The sequence below is a fragment of the Ambystoma mexicanum genome, chromosome 8 (assembly GCF_040938575.1).
Source record: "Ambystoma mexicanum isolate Mex_15411 chromosome 8, UKY_AmexF1_1, whole genome shotgun sequence".
Lineage (NCBI taxonomy): Eukaryota > Metazoa > Chordata > Amphibia > Caudata > Ambystomatidae > Ambystoma > Ambystoma mexicanum.
In genome coordinates this window covers 1,241,314,877-1,241,336,173 of record NC_090929.1, presented here as the reverse complement: position 1 = coordinate 1,241,336,173, position 21,297 = coordinate 1,241,314,877, and the positions used below count along the sequence as shown (strand labels likewise).

At 49.6% G+C, this 21,297-nt stretch overlaps 1 protein-coding gene across 1 annotated transcript in view; it reads left to right on the top strand.

The window, feature by feature from the left end:
- The window catches only part of PDE6C (phosphodiesterase 6C), a 674,049-nt gene that overhangs the window by 217,808 nt on the left and 434,944 nt on the right, over positions 1–21,297 (top strand). The window lies entirely within an intron of this gene.

The window sequence follows — 21,297 nt, the reverse complement described above, 5'->3', positions numbered from 1 at the left end:
GAAGTTTCACACGCGATCTGGCCTGGGAGAGCGTGTGCGTGTATTTCAGGGGTGCGCGAGAAGTTCCACACGCGATTGGCCTGGGCGTGTGTATTTCAGGGGTGCGCGAGAAGATCCAAATGCGAATGGCCTGGGCGCGTGTAATTCCGAGGTGCGCGAGAAGTTCCACACGCGATTGGCCTGGGCGCGTGTATTTCAGAGGTGCGTGAGAAGTTCCACACGCGATTGGCCTGGGCGCGTGTATTTCAGGGGTGCGTGAGAAGTTCCACACGCGAATGGCCTGGGCGCGTGTATTTCAGGGGTGTGCGAGAAGTTCCAAACGCGATTGGCCTGGGCGCGTGTATTTCAGGGATGCGCAAGAAGTTCCACACGCGAATGGCCTGGACGCGTGTAATTCCGAGGTGCGCGAGAAGTTCCAGACGCGATTGGCCTGGGCGCGTGTATTACAGAGGTGCGCGAGAAGTTCCACACGCGATTGGCCTGGGCGCGTGTATTTCAGGGGTGTGCGAGAAGTTCCACACGCGAATGGCCTGGGCGCGTGTATTTCAGGGGTGCGCGAGAAGTTCCACATGCGAATGGCCTGGGCGCATGTAATTCCGAGGTGCGCGAGAAGTTCCACACGCGATTGGCCTGGGCGCGTGTATTTCAGGGGTGTGCGAGAAGTTCCACACGCGATTGGCCTGGGCGCGTGTATTTCAGGGGTGCGCGAGAAGTTCCACATGCGAATGGCCTGGGCGCGTGTAATTCCGAGGTGCGCGAGAAGTTCCACACGCGATTGGCCTGGGCGCGTGTATTTCAGAGGTGCGCAAGAAGTTCCACACACGATCGGGCCTGGGGGAGCGTGTGCGTGTATTTCAGGGGTGCGCGAGAAGTTCCACACGCGAATGGCCTGGGCGCGTGTATTTCAGGGGTGCGCGAGAAGTTCCACGCGCGATCGGGCCTGGGGGAGGGTGTGCGTGTATTTCAGAGGTGCGCGAGAAGTTCCACACGCGATTGGCCTGGGCGCGTGTATTTCAGAGGTGCGCGAGAAGTTCCACATGCGATCGGGCCTGGGGGAGCGTGTGCGTGTATTTCAGGGGTGCACGAGAAGTTCCACACGCGAATGGCCTGGGCGCGTGTATTTCACGGGTGCGCGAGAAGTTCCATGCGCGATCGGGCCTGGGGGAGCGTGTGCGTGTATTTCAGAGGTGCGCGAGAAGTTCCACACGCGATTGGCCTGGGCGCGTGTATTTCAGAGGTGCGCGAGAAGTTCCACACGCGATCGGGCCTGGGGGAGCATGTGCGTGTATTTCAGGGGTGCGCGAGAAGTTCCACACGCGATTGGCCTGGGCGCGTGTATTTCAGAGGTGCGCGAGAAGTTCCACACGCGATCGGGCCTGGGGGAGCGTGTGCGTGTATTTCAGGGGTGCGCGAGAAGTTCCACACGCGATTGGCCTGGGCGCGTGTAGTTCAGAGGTGCGCGAGAAGTTCCACACGCGATCGGGCCTGGGGGAGCATGTGCGTGTATTTCAGAGGTGTGCGAGAAGTTCCACACGCGATCGGGCCTGGGGGAGCGTGTGCGTGTATTTCAGGGGTGCGCGAGAAGTTCCACACGCGATTGGCCTGGGCACGTGTAGTTCAGAGGAGCGCGAGAAGTTCCACACGCGATCGGGCCTGGGGGAGCGTGTGCGTGTATTTCAGAGGTGCGCGAGAAGTTCCACACGCGATCGGGCCTGGGGAAGCGGGGTACGTGTATTTCAGGGGCTCGCAGTTGGTTTTACACGCGATCGGGCCTGGGGGAGCGGGGTACGTGTATTTCAGGGTTGCGTGAGAAGTTCCACACGCGATTGGGCTGGGTGAGGGTATTCCAGGGCTGCGCAGGAAGTTTTACACGCTCGCCTACAACACGTATTCATGGAATCGAACGTGGCCAATCCGGAAACACGTACGCCAGCAGGAAGTAGGCGTACGTCCACCCGCACAGCATGAAAGTGCACGCAAACAACAAACAAGCTCAGACGCCAGGATGAACATACCGTTCCTAGCAGCAGTGGCCGTGGGATACCGCAGGAGGAGGAGGAGGATAGTCCGGGCCCGAATTTTTACACCCAGAAACAGCCTTTTTGGGATGCCTGATGACCATGTGTATAGGAGGTACAGGTTTCCACCTCACATAATACTCGACCTGGTCAGTGAGTGGGAGGATGACCTCACATCAACCATCCTGTGCTCCCAAGCACTCAGCCCCCTGGAGAAGGTCCTCAATGTACTGCACTTCCTGGCCACTGGATCATTTCAGCGGACAAGTGCCATAGTGGGGGGGGGGTGTCACAGGCCACTCAGTCACGCTGCCTACACCAGGTCTTGGCCATCATCACTGCACGCCCATCAGTCCGCAGGCACATATACCTGCCCAGAACACCTGCAGAAAGGCAGGCTGTTGCCCAGGATTTCTACAGGGTGGCACAATTCCCAAAAGTGCTAGGTGCCATTGATTGCACCCATGTGGCTCTACGTCCCCCCAGGGCAACTGAGCACATCTATAGAAACCGCAAGCACTGGCATTCCATCAACACCCAGGTAGTATGTGATGCCAAGGGAATCATCACCTCAGTATACGCCAACTATCCAGGCTCCACCCACAACAGTTTCATCTACAGAATGTCTACCCTAAACCGGGACATAGAAGCTGGGCGGCATGGCGATACATGGCTGCTCGGTGAGTATAAATGCACCTGCGCATGCATGCATGTCAGATACTGAGTAATGTCACAACCCCACTAATGATACCCATCACCACCTCCCCAGGGGACAGTGCCTACCCTCTCAGCACCCACATGATGACGCCAATTCGGAACCCCACCACGCCACCCCAGGTAAGATACAACACAGCCCACATTGCAACCTGGGGCATCGTGGAGCGCACATTCAGAGTGTTCAAGTCACGCTTCCGCTCCCTTTACCTTTCTGGCGGGCAGCTGTTATACGCTCCCCCAGTAGTGTGCAGGATCATAGTGGCAGCCTGTGTCCTGCGCAAGGTTGCAACACGGCGGGGCCTGGCCTAGGACATGGTGGTGCCCCCACATCCCCAACCACATGCATGCCCACTGCGCATGGGAGGGGAAAGGGCACGGGGTGAGGCAGCCCGTACGCAGCTCGTGGCTAATTACTTCACATAAAATCACACCCCTGTGGAGTGCACACAGCCCTGGCACATACCAGCTGACAATCAATGATGATTGTAACTGACAATTATGATGTGTCAATGGACAGTCAACTGTCACAACCATACCAGCCTGAGATTGTACATCTGGAAGTGTTCCATTGTGTGCTTCCCTACCTACACAAACACCACCAATGCTGTGTTCAAAAGACACACTTCTATGCTGCTAAAATCATTACCCCCTTGCAAGACACAACATGACAACAGTGCCATGTCACCCAACCCCTCCCCAGCACCGCCACCCAACACACCATGGCATGACATGCCATGTGAGAGCAAACAAAGTCATCCCCCAAACATGACATGTGTCACAAAGTACAGTGTCCCTAATGGAAACTGGCCACACACAATATGCCCACATAAATGTAGAAACAACAACACACATGACCAAATACTTACCACAATACAATCGACATAGCATAAACATGACAGTACTAAGGCAAAGGATACGTAGTCTTACAACATGAGAATGCCAGCACATCCACCACCTCCAACTGTACAGTGTTGTTGCCACGCACATCTGGAAGTCCACTGCTCACAACATGAGCTCCATCTCCAAAGTGGACGGCCTTGTGAAGACATGAGAAATGAACCTGCAAATTAGGAGGGAGACATGGATGCACAAGCACACATCAATACACCATGCAGTGCACAATACAACAACAATATGCACTAGGAATGTATACACAGCATTGACTACAGACTGCCCACACATGTCGTGGGAGTCCAACGTCACTGTGTAAGTCACTGTCACTTGGGCACACCCTTTGCAAGCCCATGGAAACGGGAAGCAGGAGGGGTGTGTGTCTCATGAACCCAAGCATCTAACCCAAACTCAGGACAAGCCTGCATGTGCCCAGCCGGAATACAGTGGATGCCCACGGGAGCCACACAAGGCAACACACTGCAACAAAAAATCAAAAATCAAAAATCAAAAATGGCCATGTGTGGGCCAGAGGGTGTGGAGGAGGCCACCCAGGAGGTCCGAGGACAGGGTGCCCACCAACAGCCACCTGCGTGAATGTTGGGAAAAAAAAACACCTCCATGGGCTCATGGCCTGTACGGCTACTAAATTGTGGGAGATTCACTGCTGGATTCGCTCTCCTCAACCTCTGCTGCTGCTGCCACAGGAGGTGGTGGTGCTATGGGAGGCAGCCCACGCAAAGCCCTAGTTTGGTCCTCCATGGCAGCAAGCATGCGGGTGTGGAAGGCCTCGTTCTGGAGGGATATGGTGCGGAGATCCCCATGCAACACCCGATGTGTTGCCCGGACCTCCGCCCGAGTTGCCCGGGCCTCCGCCCGAGTTGCCTGCATCTCTGCTGAGAGTGTACGGGTGACACGCTCCAGCAGCTGTTCCGTCCTGGTGACAGTGGAAGCCTCAAGGTCCACAAGAGTCTGCCTGAGGTGCCGGACCTCTCCCCTCAGGGCTTCCCTCTGTACCTGGGCATCTATAGAAATTGATTCCCTCAGATTGTCCAGGGCCGCCTGTCTGTCCCTGTTGGATGCCAACATGTCCTCCCTGACTGATTGGCAAATGGAGTCTGTTGCCTGCTGTAGTAGCTCCATCTGCCTTTCTGGGGGGACAATGGAAGTGGCCACCCTCTCCATGGCTTGAGCAATCATTTCTGATGATGCTGCCTGTTGGTTGGCCATACCGTAAATGGATTGCTCCCATGCGGTATTGCCCGGTGGCGGGCGGCCACCGCGTTGGCGGGCACCACACCTGTCTGGGGCAAGGCGAACTGCGCCTTGCTGTGTCGGCACTGCCTGAGGCTGCAGGACTGCATTTCCCCTCTGAACTGCTGGCCCAGGAACAGGATCAGATGTTGCGGAGTGTGGCCCTGCATCCGTAACCACCACAGGCGCACCTACCAACACTGACATCCCCATAGTGGGCTCTACCCCTGGTGCAGGTGGGTCGGATAGAACAGTATCCCTTCCATGAACACATACCTGCGAATCCACATAGGCCTCATCCGAATCAACATCTGAAAAGAGTTCTGGGAAGGTGCAGCCAGGGACACCCCTGGACAGTATGGCCTGCAGCAAGAGAGGGTTCTCCCCCACCACCAAACCACGTCCCCCACTGGTGCCTGGTCGTGCTTCAGATCCCTCCTGGGCCTGCACCATCTCCTCTCCCTCAACAGCATCAGGTGCGTCATCCTCTGCAAAAACATGAAAGACAAAAAATGGAAACAGGCATTAGCACCATGGCACGCTATTAGGCCAGACAAGCTACAGTACCAGTACTTGATTTACACATGTCCCACATGACTATAACCCTCCCATGCATGCACTGTCCATGAGTTGGAAGAGGAGGAAAATGTCAGACACTGATGACACCAAGATGGGAGAGCAACACATCAGCTGCATGCTGGCTAGCAGTGCCATCACACATTGGCCTGTGAGTGGCATGTCCAATACACATACATGACACATGCCATCACACAGATGGCATGTACCATAGGCATGTCATATATGTGACAATAGGGCAGAGTGATGCGCAGTAGAACCAGGTGAATTTCTACAATCAGCCTGAATGAACACAGCTAAATACGGAACAATGTTGTAGCAAGATGCCACTTCAAGGGCAACTGGCGCGATGTAGTGCAAAACGCCTACTGTGGGCAGAAGGGATACTGTAATACCCAAATCCCGGGGCGCCGAATGCATTGGATGAAGCACATGGGTGTCCCAAAACACTCAGGCACACACACCCTGACCTGGCACTCAACCAGAACCCCTCCCACAAACAACATACACATGGATCCCACACACATGCATGTGCACTCACCGGACAATGCCTCGTAATCTGGCAGTTCTCCCACACCTTGGATCTGCTCCTCTGTGACGTAGGTCCCAGCAACATGCTCATGTAGAGTGACTTCAATGTCCTCTTGTGGAGACCCACCTCCAGTCACCAGAGTTGCGGCATGACTTGAGGCCAGCTTTTTCTTTGCCCTACGCTTAAGGTCGTTCCAGAGCTTGTAGCACTCAACAGCTGTGCGCCTCATAAACCCAAGGGCACTTATGCTGTCCGCGATGGACTGCCAGTGTGCCTGACGTCGAGCAGGATTAATCCTACACCCTGAAGTGACCAACATTTCGGCGTCATGTTCGGACACATACTGCACAAGTGCATCGAGTTCGGCATCATTGAAGCTAGGCTTCCTTGGCGTGCCGGACCGTGTAGCCGTGTCGGGGTCATCAGCCTGTACTGGACGAGCACTCTTCCTCTTTCTTTTTGTGGGTGGTGGGGATCCGGAGTGCCCTACTCCGCTCTGGACACTAGAGGCAGGAGCACCGGTGGACTGTGTAGTAGTAGTGTGCGATGGCACACTGACCACATGACTTTCTACAGGCATTAGCTTAAGTGTGATGATGGCAGGGGGATCCTCAGTCTGATGTACCGGGACCAACACTGTCCTGGCTGGGAGAGTCAGAGCTGGGGTGGATGGAGCTGCAGCTGCCCCTGCAGCCTCCCCACCCCGCCTACTCGGGGCAGCAGATGACATGGCTGTCCCTGTACCACGTGGGCTGGTGACACTGGCTTGCGCCGCCACCCGTGGCCTAGACTTGGCGACCTGGAAGTCAGCCTGGGAGTCACCCTGTGCTAGGTCAGGTGCCACAACGGGCCGGTCCAACAAGGGCTGAGCAGGGATGGTGTCAGCCATGTTTCCCTCAACCATGGGAGGGGGGGATGTGTGTCCCTGACTGGTCCTCCACACGTGGGGGGCTAGGGGGAGTCTGCAAATCCTGGCCACGTCCCCTACCGCGCCCACCACGCCCACCTCTTGAGGCTCGGCCACCTTTGCCACCCTTACCACTTGCTCGCCTCCCAGCCATGGCACTGATGGAGTTGTGCGTATGGGAGTTGCAGTGGACAATTGTCCTGGGCAATTGGGGGTCAAAGGGGTACGGTACTAGATGGAATTCGTACCCAAGTGCTCTAGCAAGGCTGTATAGAACCCCTGGGGAAAGATGACGGGTCACGCAACGCACAGGCACCCCTAAAACAGAAAATGACGTGCACGCGACCCCTCGTAGACCACGTGCGTGGGAAAAGGAACCTGCACTACGCTGTGGCACCCAGAAACACAAAAATGAACGTATGCGTGTCACACGCAGCCTACAATGACCTCTGAAGGGGTACGCTACACAGAGGGCTAGCACAGTTGGTAAATACGTGCGCGACTCACCGTCTGCCTGGGAAAAGAGCGTAAAAAATACGCGCGTGTGCGCATTGGCAACACCCCCGCCAAAAGAAGATTTGTACACTGTCTGAGGAGACAGGACAAAAGGAGAAGTCAACGCTGTTTGAGGAAACAGGCTGAAGAGAAAATCAGAAAAATACTGACAGAGGTAACAGGGAGAACGAACTAGAAACGCTGTGAAGTAAATCGCGTGTGAACCGACAAGAAGTACAGATTTCACCCACTCGCTCTCCACGGGAAGCACGTACAAGGAAATGACGTACTACACGCACCTTTTAAACCGCACCACACGTCCAACGTCACTTCCGCGTATACGCACTGAGGCACTATCCTCCAATTACGCGGGCTGACACTCGGACGTGCAGTTTTTGGTCTTGTAACAATCCCCCGGGTACAGGGACATGCCCGCGCGTGTCACGTCACAGACGCGCCTGCGCTGTCAGGGCCTTTGGTCCAATGGAATCGCGTACACAGGACAATCGCGTGTGGAACTTCTCGCGCACCTCTGAAATACACGCACACGCTCCCCCAGGCCCGATCGCGTGTGGAACTTCTCGCGCACCTCTGAAATACACGCGCCCAGGCCAATCGCGTGTGGAACTTCTCGCGCACCCCTGAAATACACGCGCCTAAGCCAATCGCGTGTGGAACTTCTCGCGCACCTCTGAAATACACGCACACGCTCCCCCAGGCCCGATCGCGTGTGGAACTTCTCGCACACCCCTGAAATACACGCGCCCAGGCCAATCGCGTGTGGAACTTCTCGCGCACCTCTGAAATACACGCGCCCAGGCCAATCGTGTGTGGAACTTCTCGCGCACCTCTGAAATACACGCGCCCAGGCCAATCGCGTGTGGAACTTCTCACGCACCTCTGAAATACACGCTCCCAGGCCACTCACGTGTGGAACTTCTCGCGCACCTCTGAAATACACGCGCCCAGGCCAATCGCGTGTGAAACTTCTCGCGCACCTCTGAAATACACGCACACGCTCCCCCACCCCCGATCGCGTGTGGAACTTCTCGCGCACCTCTGAAATACACGCGCCCAGGCCAATCGCGTGTGGAACTTCTCGGGCACCCCTGAAATACACGCGTCCAGGCCAATCGCGTGTGGAACTTCTCGCGCACCTCTGAAATACACGCACATGCTCCCCCAGGCCCGATCGCGTGTGGAACTTCTCGCGCACCCCTGAAATACACGTGCCTAGGCCAATCGCGTGCGGAACTTCTCGCGCACCTCTGAAATGCACGAGCCCAGGCCAATCGCGTGTGGAACTTCTCGCGCACCTCTGAAATACACGCGCCCAGGCCAATCGCGTGTGGAACTTCTCGCGCACCTCTGAAATACACACGCCCAGGCCAATCGCGTGTGGAACTTCTCGCGCACCTCTGAAATACACGCACACGCTCCCCCAGGCCCGATCGCGTGTGAAACTTCTCGCGCACCTCTGAGATACACGCACACGCTCCCCCAGGCCCGATCGCGTGTGGGCCTTCTCGCGCGTGTAGAACTTTGGCGCACATTTTTTTCCTGCGCAGGGACGCTACCGCCTGCTTTCGTGTGGCGGACATGTATGGGCCTGTGCGCGTCTTTGGCCGTGCGCTGTTTTTCCCTATTCGATTCCATGAATACGTGTTGTAGGTGTTGTTCCCCATTCTGCGTGTGACGCCCCGTGTTACGCCTACTTTTGTTATGTGCGCCGCGCTATGTGCGAATTCGCTGTGGCCTTATCGCACGGTGTTCGATGTTCGATGACCTGTGCGCCAGCGTGCGCCAGTGTGCGCCGCGCACTTTTTCAGCGCACATCCCACATTTTGCGCATGCACAGACTTCCATGAATAGATGTGCGATGTTTTCTGTGCGATAATCGCACTTGCACTGCGATTTTCGCTATTTCACTGCGAATCGCCGTTTTTCGGCACACATTAATTCCATGAATCGGCCTGTAAATAAGTGACTCACCACCGAAGTGTTCCGGAATTAAGCCTTTAATGATTCGAGCAATTATTGTATAGAATTCCAAAAAGCAAAAAGGCAAATTATTTGTTATTCCTATTCTTTCTTATTTAGGGTCACTGCTCAATGTGTTACAATAGTGGGACTCCCTGTTTTTTTAAGCAGCCATGACAAGAAGGTCAGCCACTCCAGAAACAAAGAGCCACATGGCACTGGCGCTCCAGCAGCTTCCATTTGTAAAAAAAAAAAAATGTTTTAGGGTTTGCATGGGAGACCACAGGGGTAGCAAGGGAGACCTCAGGGGTCTCAGGTGCGACTCCTGGTGGTCCCTAAATAACGTCCCTGACATTCAGGTGTGTTAGATACGCTCTATGTGTAATGAACAGTTGTAACTCTTGCAGTCTAGCGCTTCTGGATACTCGTTTGTGGTATGAGAGTACCTGCAGCCACCCTGTGTCCGTGAACTGTTCCCCAAAGTCCATCTCCCATTTGTGCAGTTCAGTGTCTATGGGCTTGGAAATTAGCAGCTTGTATATTCGGGAAATAACATGCTCTCCTTCGGAAACCTTGTATAGGGTGTCCACTACACTATTGGAGTCCATGTGGTCATTCAGCCCATGCCACCTTTGCCTAATTTTATTAACTAATGTGTTGTATAATATGTATTGTCCCTTGTGTATCTCTGTTCGTTCTACTAGGTCTGAAAACTAGGTTAGGGCTCCGTCTGTGAATAAGTCCCCCACTGTCACGATTCCGCTGGGCTCCCAGTATTTACGTATGCTCAACCGTATTTGCCGGTTGTCGGCCACTAGCATACCCAGTGGGATTTGCAGGGAGAAAGGGCCTCAATTTTGAGCAATTTGCATGTTCTAGCCACACGCATCTGCCCAATGCCAGCATATGAGGGGGATGCTTGGGGTGAGTATTCTGTAGCCACAGCACCTCTTTAAGGTAAAAGGGCTTGGTGCTCTCTTATTATGGATTCCCTTAGTGAGTTTGGCAGGGTGCCTACTTCGTATGCCTCGCTAAGCATGTTAAGGAGCGACGTAGCCAGTTCCTCCGCAAATACTTTGCAAAATTCGCCTGGGAGCCCATCGACTGCCAGGGTTTTCCTGATGGTAATCCTCTAATTGTGGACACTAGCTCCTCTCTAGTAATGGGGGCCCCCAATTGTTCTGCAGCCATGGCATCCAAGCATGGGAGGTCTATTTCCACCAGGGCATTGGATTGCAAAACCTCAGATGAGTCCATATAGAACTTTTTATAGTACTCTAGGAAAGTGATGCTTATGTCCGTTTGTGTAGTGCAGGACACACCTTCATTATTAACAATGGTGCGTATCATGTCCCTTCTAGTGTCACATTTATACAGCCAGGCTAACAGCCTACCAGGCTTATCTCCTTATGTGTGTTGTCTCTCTATGTGTTTGGTATAGTTTAGCTTACCTAATCTGTGCCAATGTTCTGTGCATTCTTGTGTCAGTTTGGAGCGTGTGTCCGACTTACTCTCTCAATGTACATAGTTGCTAGTTTCTCTTCTGCTTTTTAAAGATCCCTGGTGCTTACTGCCTGCATCCCGCCTGATTTGAATATGGCTTCACCTCTGATTACCATTTTAAAAGCTTCCCAAAAAGTGTTTTCTGATGTTACGCTACCCGTGTTTTGTTTAAAATAATTCTGAATACTACCTCTCATGTGTTCTCTGAACATCTCATCATGCAAGGCTTCACCCATCAATCTCCAAGTTGGGATCCTTAGCCTGGGAGAGTTCACCTGCCACATTATTAGCAGAGGGGCATGATCAGATAGTACCTGTGCCTTGTACTCTGCCTCTAAGAACTCACTGCCGCTCTCAGTACCCGCAAACAAGTAGCCAATCCCAGTGTGTATATCTTGCAGTGCGGAATAGTGTGAGTAATGTCTCAAGTGCGGGTGGAGCCCTCTCCATATGTCAACCAGTTCAAAAGAGTTCAGCAGGTAGGTTAGCGTTTTAGCCGGGGGTGGGATGTGTGTATTTGTTATTTGACCTGTCTAAGAGTGGCTGAAGTCCCCTCCCCAAATTATGGCACAGTTTCTGTATGGGCATATCCGTGTGTAGAACGATCTAAAGAAGGTTGAGGCTTCATGATTTGGGGCATATGTGTTCGCAATGCATACTTCTTTCTTTTCTAGGAACCCAGGTATCATAACCATCCTGCCTTCATAATCCTTCATCATTTTTAGCATTCGGAGCGGTACTGTTGGGGCAATCCACGCTAACACACCCCTGGCGTATGTGGAGTATGTTCATCCTATTGTGTCACCATCCCATTTTAGTGCAATCTTGTTTTGTATTTGTATTTGGTGATGTGTGTTTCTTGGAGCAGTGCAATGTCCACTCTCTGTCTATGTAAGTATGTCACAAAGCTATTCCTCTTGATGTAACTATTTAAGCCCCGGACATTCCAGGTTACCAATCTAAGGCCTTCCATTAAGACTGTTGTTGTGGGCGTACCTCTTGAGGCTCACCCACAAGGAACATGTGCTAGAGGTCAAATATCACAAGTACATTCCATAAGCTGTCAGCATGGTGGCTCTACTTTTCCTGGGTGCGAACCGTGGCTGTGCAAATAAGCCCACGTAATAATCCCCCATCTCCAAGCTCCTCCCAACTCCCAACAATCACCCAGCTATACTTAGCATGCTCAGGCTCTCCTGCTTTACACTCTGGCACTGCTCCAACAGAGTCTGTAGCAGCCAGTGTGCAGCCAGTGATTATTCTTCGATCAGTATCCCAAAAAGGTGTAGCTACTTTGGAGCAGGGGCCACACCTCGTCCCCTTTATGTTCGGGCATAATGTACCGAAAATGAAATCCCAGGATACTTCGTATCCGTTCCGTTCTGTGCGCTTATGTTATACTTCAACGTGCTCTTTGATAACAAGTGTGTGGTAGCGCTTAATTCTGGACAGTCCCCTAGGAGCATTCCAAAAGGAGCATAGGTATTTATGTGTCCCACACTCAGTGGGGGTGTCATTTTTGTTCTGGTACCAGTTTCTCATTCTGCGTTTCTGCACTTAAGATGTAGTCTGGATATGTATGCATGCATCGCTGTATTATGGTGCAGGGGTTGGGTAGAAGTGTCGCTGGCTATGTTACATTTGTGGATTGTGGTACCTGGCCACATGTTCACCTGCATGGCTTCGTTATGTTGTGCTGGGTGTGGGCAAGGCCTACACTGTTGGGTGCATGGCGAAAGGCCATAGGCCGTAGGCCATGCACCCAAGTGCCTAGGCCTTCAGCACAGCCACCACAACATAATGCAGCCATGCAGTTTTACCTCTGCATCTCTCTGAGGGTGGTGACCTTCAAAGAATGGTTGTGGAGGACATTTTAATGTGGTAGAACAGCAGAAGTGAGCTCAAATGTGGACATTACCATATGGTGTAGGTTATTGCATGTGTTGCACATTAGGGAGCCACATGTGACCATTTGTGTTTGCTATGATTTGCCCTTCATAACACCCTTCCTATGGTACGTTTGTGGATTGTGGTACGTGGCCACATGTTTGTAATCATGTCTCTATTATGTTGCAGTGGGCGTGGGCAAGGCCTACACTCTGGGGTGCATGTCCAAAAGGCCGTAGGCCATGCACCCAAGAGCCTAGGCCTTGACGATAGCCACCACAACATAATGCAAATGTGCAGGACGAACTCTGCATCTCCCCGATGCTGGTGACCTTTAAAGAATGGTTGTGGAGGACATTTTAGACTTGGTAGAACACCCGAAGTGAGGTGCTATGCGTATATTACCATATGGTGTAGGTCACTGCACGTGTTGCACATTAGGGAGCCACATGTGAGCATTTGCATTTGCCATGGTGTGCCCCTTATAAGACCCTTACTGTAGGAAGTGTTTTCAGATATTGCACCATGAAAGGAAGTACTCAGCAACACACATTTCAAATGTCGACAATGTACACAGCCACCCACATACCGTTCACCACACCCAACGCAGCGTCATGCAGCCATGCATGCAAACATGTGGCCAGGGTGAAAGTTGGCAAGCTCAATTAGGGAGTCCATTGCAGATGACATGATCATTTAAACATAGGGTGTCCTACAGTGTGTTCTGTGTGGTGTGTGGTGAGGCCCTAGCATATTGGATGCATGGCTGGAGCCATTGCACTGACAACTATGTGGCCTGCTTGCAAGTAGGTTTGCCATTGTTGCGTTCTGTGTGTGGTTTGTGAGCATTGCATACATTGTTGGTTTCATTGGTGTGGTCATTGTAAGCACATACTACAGTTTTTTGTCCATGGCTGGAGCTTGTGGCGTGAATACTCCTGCAGTGTGTCCACTGAGTGCTGTGTTGAAATACTGTGTGTACAGAAGTGTATAGGGGTGAACTGGATATTTTATGTGCATGGGTAGTGTGCATTGCGCAGATTACTGACTACTGTACTGCACTTTGAAGTATTGCTTCTTTGCACTTAATGGAGTGCTGGGAGGTAAAATAAATTTGCTACCTGTAATTAGTGGTGGTGCGTGCCATTCTGGATGAATCTGGAGGCTGAAAGCTTGGATACTTTTGGCGTACCTTTAACTGGAGGTGGTTTGAAAGCACACAAGATGTGTACTGTGAGTGTGTAACGGTACATATGGAGTGCTGTATAGAAATGATAGTTTTCGCTGCAGAGGTCTTGGATGTGATTGCTGCATGCCTGTGTGACTATTTGATAGTACCTAATGAGAGAGAGCTGCAAAACCAAATGTGGAAAGGGAAGAAGGCCTGCCCCTGGTTTACTGGGGCATGGCCCTCGCTGTAGCTGGGAAAGTGCACATGCCACATTCTGCCCTTCTCAGCATGGTGGGCATGGAAATAGAACTTTGGGGATTATTCAATCAGGTGTCGATGGTGTGCTTCACAGGAAGGGGCGGTACTATTTTTTCCCAATACTATGTAGTGAGTTTGGCTGAGATGGAGAGATGCAGAGTACTGATCGTGGGGGATACCTTTGTGCAAAATCTGCACAGGTATGCCGTGCAAAGAGGCATTGCTGTTAATTTAGAGTTGGAAGGAGTGGAGGCTTTCTGGGGCGCTGTCTATGAGAGCAGTTTCGGCCGTATGGTTGACCGTTGCAGATGTGTGGCCTCTGTCGGTACTGTTGATGTTGTCATGGTGCATTTTGGAGGTCAACATTTGGGGTGCATGTCATGTGGATGTTTGCTCCGGCACCTAAAGAAGTTGATAAAAGCAGTGATGCAGATTTTTCCCACTGCCAAGGTAGTTTTCTCAAGCATCCCACCAAGAGGACCAAGGGGCCATGCCTGCGTAATTTGTCCCCAGCCAGAGGTCGGAAGGTGTCTTATAAACAGAAGCATGTGTCAGTTCATGTGCAGTGCTGGGATGTTCTCCACCGACTATGACATCATTAATGAGCAAAATTTGCACTGGTTCCATGCAAATGGCATTTTCTTTACCACCATTGGCAATGCTGTGTTGTTTAACACTGTTCAAGAAGCGTTGAAGAGAATCCTGTAAAGATGTAAGGAGGAAAAGGAAACAGAAACTGAGATAAAGAACAAAATCAAACAAGGTTCTGTGCAAGCACATAAAAAATAAATTTAAAAAAACTGTTTTCAGAGCCGCACTACAGTTGAAATCCCCTACCCTGGTTGAAATGTATTCCCCCACTCCTGGCAATGTGGATGAATCTGGATGCAGAAGCCTTGGATAGTGTTACTGAACTTTGTACTGGAGGTGCTTTCCATTCACACGACACTTGCAGTCAAAATGTGTAACGGTACATATGAACTGTTGTACAGAACGGACAGTGTTAGATGCCGACATCTTGCCTGTGATTGGTGGATGCGTGTGTGACTATTTAACAGTACCCAATGAGGTAGTGCTGGACAAAAAATAGTGGAAAGGTGAGAATGACTGCTCCTTCTTTACTGGGTTTGCGATCCTCGCGATACTTGGGGAAGCGCGCGTGCCACAGTCTACGCTTCTCATCATTCGGGCCAATGGAAATGGGACTGTGGGGATTATCCAATCAGGCAATGAGGGTGTGGTTCGCAGGAAGGGGTGGTAATACTATTTTTCATTACACTGTGTAGTCAGGAGGGCTGACATGGAGAAACGCATTGTATTGATTTTGGGTGATGCCTTTGTGGTAGATCTGCACAAGTATGCCCGGGAAAGATACTTTGAAGGAGATTTCGGTTTGGAAGGAGTGGACGCATTGTGGTGCGCTGTCCATGTCTGCAGTTTCAGCGTTATGCTTGACCTTTGCAGACAAGTGGCCAGTTCTGCTACAGAGCACATTGTTGTCGTGCATCATGGCGGCATGCATTTGGGTTACACGCCTTGTTTACGTTTGTTCCATCAATTGAAGAGGTTGATGAAGGCAGTAAAGAGGCTTTTTTCCACTGCACTGGTGGTTTTCTCTGCCACAACACCAAGAAGAGTATGGGACTATCCTGATGTATGTTGTTCCCAGCCAGAGGTTGGAAGGGGCCTCATCAACAGAAGCATGTGTACAATTTTGTCCGCTCGTGGGATGTTCTTCTGCAACAATGACAGCATTAATTCTCGAAATGTGGTGTGTTTCCATGCAAATGGCATTTATTTGTCCAGCATTGGTGATGCTCTTTTGTTTGCCCATAAACAGGAGGAATTGAAAAGTTTACTGTAAGAAACTGAGGAGGTGACGAAAACAGAAAAACCTATATGAACCGAAATAAATCTGTTTCTCCAAAAGGCTCTTTTCAGAGCCACCACTAAAGACGAAATCCCCTACCCTCGTTGCAATTTATTCCCCCACGCCGGCACACAGCACGAAAGCCACATCCGGGGCTTTTGAGGATCACGGGCATGGAAATGGGACTGTGGAGGCTAAGGGATTGCGCAATAACATTTCTGGGTGTGGTGCCTATGCAGAGGAATGTTGTTCAGAACTGATAGTGTTACAAGAAGAGCTCTTTACTGTGATTGGTGGATGCGTGTGTGACTATTATCAGTACCAAATGAGGGTGTGCTGGAAAGAAGATAGTGGAAAGGGAAGAAGGGCTGTTACTGCTTTACTAGGGCTGCGCCCTCACGGTACTTGGGGAAGCGCACGTGCCACATACTACCGTTGTCAGCATGCTGCCCACGGGAATGGGATAGTGGGGATTATCGGTAGTGATGGTGTAGTTCACAGGAAGAAGCGTTAATACTTCTCTCCATTACTGTGCGTTGTGAGCCGGGCTGACATGGTTGCCATTACTTGCAAAGGTAATGTAGCATAGCAGAAATTGTTCCAAACTCAGTTACATCTCAAAGCTATGTGGGCCGCTACTCTGTTCTGAAAAGCTAGACACAGAATGCAGAGCAGTTCTGGGGTGTGACCTTTTGTAGGGCTGCTGCAGAGACCTTGCAACCAGCAAAGAGGCCTACATTGTTGAACCAAATACATAGATGTGCTATGGCACATTGTGGGGAGTTTGTAAGCGTGTAATTTCCCAATAGCACTCTGTAGATCGCAGAACATTGCACTTTTCCACTGTTCGAGGGTCCGGATCGTGTCCGCGACATAAGGGCCCACGCGCAGTGTGAGTGCGGTCCCATGGTGATATTGCGCATGTTATCAATTGGGACGGCTGTCCGCAGGATGCATTTTGGGCGGAATGCTTTGTGCGCATGTGCATATGTGTCCTATGTATATCGTTGGGATCTCTGCACTGATTAATAGTGCGACACACGTGCGTCGACGATTTTGGGACACGCTGGGTGTTGGTAGGATATAGCAGGTGGGATGTTTATGCGTACAGCTACTTATAGGACGTGGGTGGGTGCCTCGAACTACTTAAAGTTCGTCACAAGTTTCTTCGCATATGCTGGACAGGGGCGGTGTTACCAGGAGCTAGAGTACGAGATGCGCATGTGCATACTTGTGCAAAGGACAACGTCCGCTCCCACAACTAGTTATAGGTGGTACACAAGATGCAGACATGCGGTTCGTACTGGTGTAGTACGGATGCCTCCATTGTGATTGCGGATAGGCCGGGCAGGTGCGGTGTCCATAGGACAGCTCCCTTTTGCTTAATTGCGGTCATTCCCACCAGTACTGTGCGCCACTGAGTCATAAGGGGATTTTAAAAACAAAGGAAAAGCCACATATACACTCAGGAACAATTTACATATCAATCTTAATTTGCACACATTCATAAATACTATTAGGAAAGGGAAGGGGTAGCAGAAGTGGATCAATATTGTGGGGAATTGGGGTTTTGTACACATTGGTCGTGGCGGCAGGAAGGGATTAAGGTATCATCATAACGTCTTTGATCACACGGATTTTGAGGGGATGGAGGGCTATGAAATGGGTAAGGGGTACAAATGCAGGTCCGGCAGTGGTATTTTAGTTTGTCCATAATATGTCCTTGTACGTAATATTTTAAGGCAGCAAAATTGTTCACCAATTCTTTCATTTTGGCTTCCAGGCTGTCCAGTTTGCTATTTACAGAGTTTATTTCCTTTCCTGTGTCAGTATGTTGTTGTGGAAGGGGTGCCGCTTGTGCTGCATTTCCTTCCTTTCCAATATGTTCTCTTAAAGAAAAAAAAATCTGTTAGGTGTACATGAAGCAATAGATATTAAATATTTCACATTTCAGACTTTGGTGCTTACCAATGGGGTTACTAGCGTTAGTGATTTCATCATGAGGGAAATTCTTTTCCAGCCACTCTAATGTGCTTGTCATTGCTGCGTACAAAAAGAAACGTTATGCTTATCTACCATTGTATACTGCGCCATCTGTGCAATTATCAGACAAAGTTTAGTGTGCTTACTATGTTGTAGTGATGTTCTGGTCTTAGTACTTTCCAGTCCTTACTGGGGCTGTTTGTTCTTTGGTCCAATGTAAAGTGCAGTAAGATTGTCAAAGGCAGACGTCACTTCTCTTATTAGTGCATTACGTCATGGTGCACTCCTGATGCCTTTGTTCTGTTTCTTTCATAAGTACACAGTTTCCAGACCTACTCTATTTTACTTGCAATTCACGTACATGGTGCTGTTTGTATATGTTCTTTGTGTTTGCTAAATGGTACCACTATGTACGAGAACCTGTGCCTTTCTATGCAGGTTGGATGCCACCTGATGGCCGCGACCAGACGCATACTCTGCGACTGCTGTGTGCATTAACATAGTGCCAGCGGGTTCAGTATGTTGTACGGTACATGTTTACAAACAAAGGGTATCCTGGTAAAAAACCTAGGGAATTCAGTGAAAAAACATTGATAAAGGGATGTTAGGGTTAAGTTGCACTACTAAAGACCTATCAAATTCAGGGAAAAATGTTGTTTAAGGGACGTTATGGTTTAGTTGCCCTACTACAAAGATATCAAATTCAGAGAAAAAATGTTGTTAAAGGAACGGTATGGTACAGTTGCCCTAAGAAAAACCTATCAAATTCCGTGCAAAAAGTTTTTTAAAGGGACATTGCAGTTACTCTGTAGTAATACCAACCTATCCATATTATGGTTGCACGGAAACCCGAAAAACCCCAGAAATTCGCTAGTTATGGTAAGCTAAGCAACCATAACTCACGCCACCACTGTGCACTATTAAGACTAACACCCATGACATGAAAGATGACATCACACACGTCATTGATGGCCTCACTGATGACATCACATGTCTGGCTGCCTCTTTTTTTTGTTCACTGCCATATCTAGGCCAGGTGATTTTCTTCAGTGACAGTCAGCAAGTAAACAGTCAAAAGGTACTATATTTGTAGAGCTTACCCTTCTCATATGATCTTACACTAGTTTCTTTATGGTTTACTTACATCATTTGATACATATACATAGGGGAAGAAGCCAGCCTGTAACACAGCAATTATTTCTGTGCATGAACATAATGACCACTTTCTGGTAATAGTGCTACTTTTTTGCTTACTTTACTTTCCCTGTGTATGCTCATATTTGTATGTGTTGTGGCCTCTTTATGTTTTGTGTGCAGTAGTACATTTATGTAGTAAGTGAGGCATTGTTAGCTACTTATGACATGTTTACAGTACGCAAAACTCTGAAACGAAAGCATTCACCATTTTACTATCCAACATGGCAAGATGTTGAATATTGCACCTATATGGTGCAAAGTGAGAATGGTTCACCACACATTGACTGTGCCACACACAAGTTTGTATTTATGATTTGATCAAAAGAAAATAAATGAAAAGAGCGTGCAGTTTTCCATTTGTGATCACAATGCCCTCTGGTTTACACGTGTTTCTGCTGCTCAAGAGGCTTTTTCAAAACAAACAAGTTGGGCAATTCAACAAATCATTCACATTCATGTTCATGTTCATATTCAAAGCACATGTTAAGTAGACATCAAATTGTACAGACTTTCGATAATCAATTTACATTTGAGAAAACGGGGGGGGGGAGTGAAGATGAGGGGTTGAGTGTATTTTAAACATAAAGTCAAAGATACCCAATGACATACATCAATCAATGTAGTCCCAAAAATGAAAAGCAGCAACAAAAATAAACAGAAAGAAAAAAGAAGAAAAATAAAAATAAAAATAAATCCAAATAAAGAAAAGACACGAAAGAAAAAATGAAAAAGGTTTTTAGAATACGTTTACATGTAAATGATACATTCACAGATTCAAATAATAATTAATACTATTTATGTTAATTGGCTCTGACCAAGTCTACAAACTGTGGCCCATTGTTTAAAAAGAAGAAAATACCGGAATAAGTTCCATGATAAGTGACACTTGTGTTTGGAATATGAGCATATCACATCTGACAGTGATTATACATTCTGTTTGTTCAACGTTACTGTTGTGAAGTTGCTTATTCAGAGAGTAATGCATAATAGGCATGAATTAGAATGCTATGTTAATCTGGTTCAAGTAGCTCTGGTGATGTCATAGAACCAACCCGCAAGCTTTTATGTTGTTTCAATGTTCTATGTTTGTCAGTTGGTATCTTTGCACTGGAGCAAAAAGGTCCTCAGCTGTGGGGGGTCTTTTCATCCTTTTACTTAAATAAATAACTTATATGAAGACTTACCTGAGACTCATTCGTCTTCATAACAATGGCGACGAGGATGGGATTCGAACCCACGCGTGCAAAGCGAGAACTTTTCGGGGCCGGACCATAACTCCCTGTGCGTACATTGCGGGGAGGAGTGCGTTAGCCCAGCAGCACTGTGTTGCTGCCCCGTAGTGCAGAAGCGAAGGATCAGTTCACCCGTGTGTTTCGAGGAGGCTCACAACGTTTGTGTGCGGAAACGATTCTGCGTTGTGAACTCGAAGACGCCCAGTGTTTGACGGGCAGGCAGTGGGCAGGGCACAGCAGAGAACAATACCGTATACACGGTAAAGAACGCGCAGCACAAATAAAACGCAAGCTCAAACGGACACACAAATAAAACGCAAGCTCAGATGGACACACAGTAGTAGTGCAACCTACCGCATGGTCTAATGTAGATTCGAGATACAGAATAAAATGGAGGTGGTTCATTAACACTCGGAAATTTTTTCTCAGCGCAAAATTGTGTTTTCAGTTGCAAATCCAGCAGATGAGCTTTTAGAAATTTGCTGGGTGCTTACTCAACTCATTCTAGTGTGGAGAGCCGGCCAAGAGTTTTGTTCTTCTTACAGTAAATAGGTGTTCATAAAGCTGTACATTGTCCCAGTTAGGAGCGTTTCTCAGCAGCATGGCAGGATTACCGGGCATCGCTGGTCCACCAGTTTTTATGCCAATTCCAGGACCTGTTAAGATTTTATGGGCCCAATGGCGCAAAGGCTTTTTGCATTATTTGAAAGCAGCTGGGGGTACATCTTACTCAAGTGAGAGAAAATTAGCTTTGTTACTGCATTTTTTGGGATATGAGGGTCAAAGAGTATACGAGACGCTCCCACAACCCCATGGTGATGGCTCT